The sequence below is a fragment of the Schistocerca americana genome, unplaced genomic scaffold, assembly GCF_021461395.2.
Source record: "Schistocerca americana isolate TAMUIC-IGC-003095 unplaced genomic scaffold, iqSchAmer2.1 HiC_scaffold_98, whole genome shotgun sequence".
Lineage (NCBI taxonomy): Eukaryota > Metazoa > Arthropoda > Insecta > Orthoptera > Acrididae > Schistocerca > Schistocerca americana.
In genome coordinates this window covers 52,501-57,500 of record NW_025726763.1, presented here as the reverse complement: position 1 = coordinate 57,500, position 5,000 = coordinate 52,501, and the positions used below count along the sequence as shown (strand labels likewise).

Sequence of the window (5,000 nt, the reverse complement as noted above, 5' to 3'; positions counted from 1 at the left end):
CGCTATTGGAGCTGGAATTACCGCGGCTGCTGGCACCAGACTTGCCCTCCAATAGATACTCGTTAAAGGATTTAAAGTGTACTCATTCCGATTACGGGGCCTCGGATGAGTCCCGTATCGTTATTTTTCGTCACTACCTCCCCGTGCCGGGAGTGGGTAATTTGCGCGCCTGCTGCCTTCCTTGGATGTGGTAGCCGTTTCTCAGGCTCCCTCTCCGGAATCGAACCCTGATTCCCCGTTACCCGTTACAACCATGGTAGGCGCAGAACCTACCATCGACAGTTGATAAGGCAGACATTTGAAAGATGCGTCGCCGGTACGAGGACCGTGCGATCAGCCCAAAGTTATTCAGAGTCACCAAGGCAAACGGACCGGACGAGCCGACCGATTGGTTTTGATCTAATAAAAGCGTCCCTTCCATCTCTGGTCGGGACTCTGTTTGCATGTATTAGCTCTAGAATTACCACAGTTATCCAAGTAACGTGGGTACGATCTAAGGAACCATAACTGATTTAATGAGCCATTCGCGGTTTCACCTTAATGCGGCTTGTACTGAGACATGCATGGCTTAATCTTTGAGACAAGCATATGACTACTGGCAGGATCAACCAGGGAGCTGCGTCAACTAGAGCTGAGCAGCCGGCCGCCCGGGAGTGTGTCCCGGGGGCCCGCGCGAACACGCAAGCGTCCGCTCAATTATTCTGCAAACAGGAGGAGGCTGAGCTCCCCTGCACAATACACCTCGAAACCCTCTCAGGTCCCGGCGGCGCGCAGCGCCGTCCTAAGTACTTGGTCGGGTTCGAGAGAGGCGCAATCGCCCGGAGTTTGGCGAGTAGACGCTTTAGGTGCGACCACCCGTGCTCCCAACTGAGCTTGCCGCTGCCGACAGAGGCCCGGGAGCGTGCTGTCGTGGCATTGCCGGCGGGAGACAACACGCGCCACCTACGGTGGCCGGCAGCTCCAACGCCAGCGCCACAGAAGGACAAAAGCCCCACTTGGGTGCCGAAGCGAACGCGCCAACACGTCCGCACAGCTGCGATACAAACCACCTGCGAGAACCGCAGAGGCGACCGAGCAGCAGACGGCGTCGCGGCGCCGAGCGCCGGGCGGCGGCGCATCCTCAGCGCACACAGTCCTCAATCGGACCAGCACACTGCAGATGTCCACCGCGCTTCGCACCGGGCCCGCGAGGACCTACTTTGGCCGCACGGCGCCGCGTGCAGGGTGCGCCGGCGCGCAGCTGCGCCGCCTGCCGCCTCCGTCGGCCGGCGCGCCTGCCACTGGCCGCCCCCACCAGCCGGCTGTAGCGCGTGCGCCCACGCACCGCGCGGCCAGCACGCCGGGAGGCCCCCCCTCACCGGCCGGGGACGGTCCCACCCAGCCACCGCCGCGTATCGCTTCACACCCACATGCCATTCACGTTCGTGGGCATGGTGGGTATCGCTGAAACAACCGGTTGGTAGCTCAACCGATCGTCGCCATCACTGATTCACCTCTAGCGAGAACAACCGCACCACAACGGTTTACCAGTTGTTCATTTGCGTAACGTCACCAGCAAACGTAGACGTCCATCGCCATTTGCAAATTCAACGATTGTTGCATGCCTGTGTCAGGTGTCACGACACACTATGTCTGCCCACATACACGCAACAACATGTGCACGCTTCGCGAACACGTGGAAGGTGGCCCCCGTACGTATGCGATGTCCATTGCGCGAACGACTGTCAACCGGCCTCTGTCGCATGTCGCAGATGTGGAACGCAGTGCACCATGCTATCACGGTGAGTGAGAAGAGACGACTACGTCTGACAACACGCGCCACTACATCAACAGACGGCTCATGCTGATCGCCATCCACGGCATACCATACTGCAATCCAGCTCTTATAGGGAGACGACACGTAGCTGAGTGCACAATATTTGGACCGTATGGTTCGCCGTTGTTGGCGCAGTCGTGGTACGGTCACACATGTACCACGATGTATCATTCAGTACATGAGGACCAATGTGCAGTACAGTGTGTGATTTGGACGTACAACATCAGCGGACAGTTGACACAAGCCGTACCACAACGTAGGCTGTGCTTCGCCATGCGAATGCCAATGAACAACTGCGAAGGGCATTGAGCATGTACGTCCTGCTGCCATCCGCATTACAGTGTATAGCTGCAAGGTGTTTAACATGAAGCGATACTCTGGGGACCGGGCAGTGCGGGTAGCAAACTATATTGCGGGGGTTGCAGTTAGGCAACACTACACTAATTTAACGCGTCGTATGACAATTACAGAGCAGGTTAAGGCCCAACGTGTGTTGGGTTAAGGCCCAACGTGTGTTGGGTTAAGGCCCAACGTGTGTTGGGTTAAGGCCCAACGTGTGTTGGGTTAAGGCCCAACGTGTGTTGGGTTAAGGCCCAACGTGTGTTGGGTTAAGGCCCAACGTGTGTTGGGTTAAGGCCCAACGTGTGTTGGGTTAAGGCCCAACGTGTGTTGGGTTAAGGCCCAACGTGTGTTGGGTTAAGGCCCAACGTGTGTTGGGTTAAGGCCCAACGTGTGTTGGGTTAAGGCCCAACGTGTGTTGGGTTAAGGCCCAACGTGTGTTGGGTTAAGGCCCAACGTGTGTTGGGTTAAGGCCCAACGTGTGTTGGGTTAAGGCCCAACGTGTGTTGGGTTAAGGCCCAACGTGTGTTGGGTTAAGGCCCAACGTGTGTTGGGTTAAGGCCCAACGTGTGTTGGGTTAAGGCCCAACGTGTGTTGGGTTAAGGCCCAACGTGTGTTGGGTTAAGGCCCAACGTGTGTTGGGTTAAGGCCCAACGTGTGTTGGGTTAAGGCCCAACGTGTGTTGGGTTAAGGCCCAACGTGGGTTAGGTTAAGGCGCAACGCGGGTTAGGTTAAGGCGCAACGCGGGTTAGGTTAAGGCGCAACGCGGGTTAGGTTAAGGCGCAACGCGGGTTAGGTTAAGGCGCAACGCGGGTTAGGTTAAGGCGCAACGCGGGTTAGGTTAAGGCGCAACGCGGGTTAGGTTAAGGCGCAACGCGGGTTACGTTAAGGCGCAACGCGGGTTACGTTAAGGCGCAACGCGGGTTACGTTAAGGCGCAACGCGGGTTACGTTAAGGCGCAATATAGGTTAGGTTAAGGCGCAATATAGGTTAGGTTAAGGCGCAATACGGGTTAGGTTAAGGCGCAATACGGGTTAGGTTAAGGCGCAATACGGGTTAGGTTAAGGCGCAATACGGGTTAGGTTAAGGCGCAATACGGGTTAGGTTAAGGCACAATACGGGTTAGGTTAAGGCACAATACGGGTTAGGTTAAGGCACAATACGGGTTAGGTTAAGGCACAATACGGGTTAGGTTAAGGCACAATACGGGTTAGGTTAAGGCACAATACGGGTTAGGTTAAGGCACAATACGGGTTAGGTTAAGGCACAATACGGGTTAGGTTAAGGCACAATACGGGTTAGGTTAAGGCACAATACGGGTTAGGTTAAGGCACAATACGGGTTAGGTTAAGGCACAATACGGGTTAGGTTAAGGCACAATACGGGTTAGGTTAAGGTACAATACGGGTTAGGTTAAGGTACAATACGGGTTAGGTTAAGGTACAATACGGGTTAGGTTAAGGTACAATACGGGTTAGGTTAAGGTACAATACGGGTTAGGTTAAGGTACAATACGGGTTAGGTTAAGGTACAATACGGGTTAGGTTAAGGTACAATACGGGTTAGGTTAAGGTACAATACAGGTTAGGTTAAGGTACACATTGTTGTAAGGAAAGGTGTTTTGGGGGGGGGGGGGGGGGCCGGTTTGTTGATTGTGATTATCGTAAGTAAATGACTGCGGCATCATCTGATTTGCCACGTCAGGGTGCACCTTTGGCTCATAACAGGCGGCGCTCTGATTCCATGCTTGTGGCAGACCTGTGTCTTTCATTCCTGCCATTGTTTGTGTGGTGTGACAGGAGGCAGTATTGTGATGTTGGGTGCACCCCTGTGTAGGACATGTGTGGGTGTTGGTGGCTTAGCTGAGCAATGGTGGTTGTCGGAAGGGTGAGATATTCTGTTTTGTGAGTGGACCTCCCGGTCTGGTTATGATAGTGTGGATTGTCTAATGTGGCAGAGAGGATGCACTGGGTGTTGTTCCATGCTGGTGCTTACATATTGTCTGTGTGCCTGTTACAGGCAGAGAGTAGTGCGTGATAAGAGTGTCTGGCTGACGTGTGATTGTGAGCAGAGTCTTTCAGCATGTATACGGACAGTTGTATACATTATCTGTATTCTGATGGCTCTATCTATTACTAATCAGCGCCGTGTATACGTTTAATCCGGTTCCAGTCGAAACTATTGTATCTCTGTACATTAGTGACACGGCGAGCCCGCTATGTAGTTACTCGTCTCGGCAGCTTCCACCGGTGTATCGCAAATGATTATAAGGAATCAGTCTAGTCGTCAATACCGATAGTGTGACGTCACATGTCTGGGGTGGGGGACGCTGCGCCCTTCCGGTGGGTCATGGCCTAGGAAGACTCTTCCCACGCAGGGGGGCTTGGACTGTCATTGACTCTTCCGAGTAATATACTTGCCGTACGTTTTTGCGACTGCGAGTGCAACGCTCACCGGTACCGACATGGATGGAGCGCCTCCTAGCTGCCGCTGAGCATCTGCATTCGTACAGAGAGCAACGCGATCGCGTCTGTAGCTCGTACGTGGTACAGCTCGCAGCTCATGTATATGGACAGCGGGAATGTCGCATATTGGACATAACTCTTCATGAAACGCACGTTATAGGGGTGGATTGCACATTGCGAGTGCGAGCAAAGTCCGCCGTTCATCCGCTGGAGTTGCGAGTCGAGCGGTTGGGGTGGGGCACGAACGGGTGCAGGTGGAGTGATTGCCGGTCCACGACTTCGTGCGGCAGAGGCGCTGGCGTTGGGGTGCTGTTGTCGACAGAGGATGCAGGCTTTGTGGGTGGGGTCGAAAGAAGGGCACTGTGGGCCCATGGCTGTCT

At 54.5% G+C, this 5,000-nt stretch overlaps 1 non-coding gene across 1 annotated transcript in view; it reads right to left on the bottom strand.

Moving 5' to 3' along the window:
* The window catches only part of LOC124593301, a 1,910-nt gene extending 1,295 nt beyond the window's left edge, over nucleotides 1–615 (bottom strand). The window contains exon 1 of the ribosomal RNA XR_006977948.1: nucleotides 1–615. This exon is cut by the window's left edge and continues 1,295 nt beyond it. This is a non-coding gene — a ribosomal RNA (small subunit ribosomal RNA).
* Nucleotides 616–5,000: the final 4,385 nt, after the last annotated feature.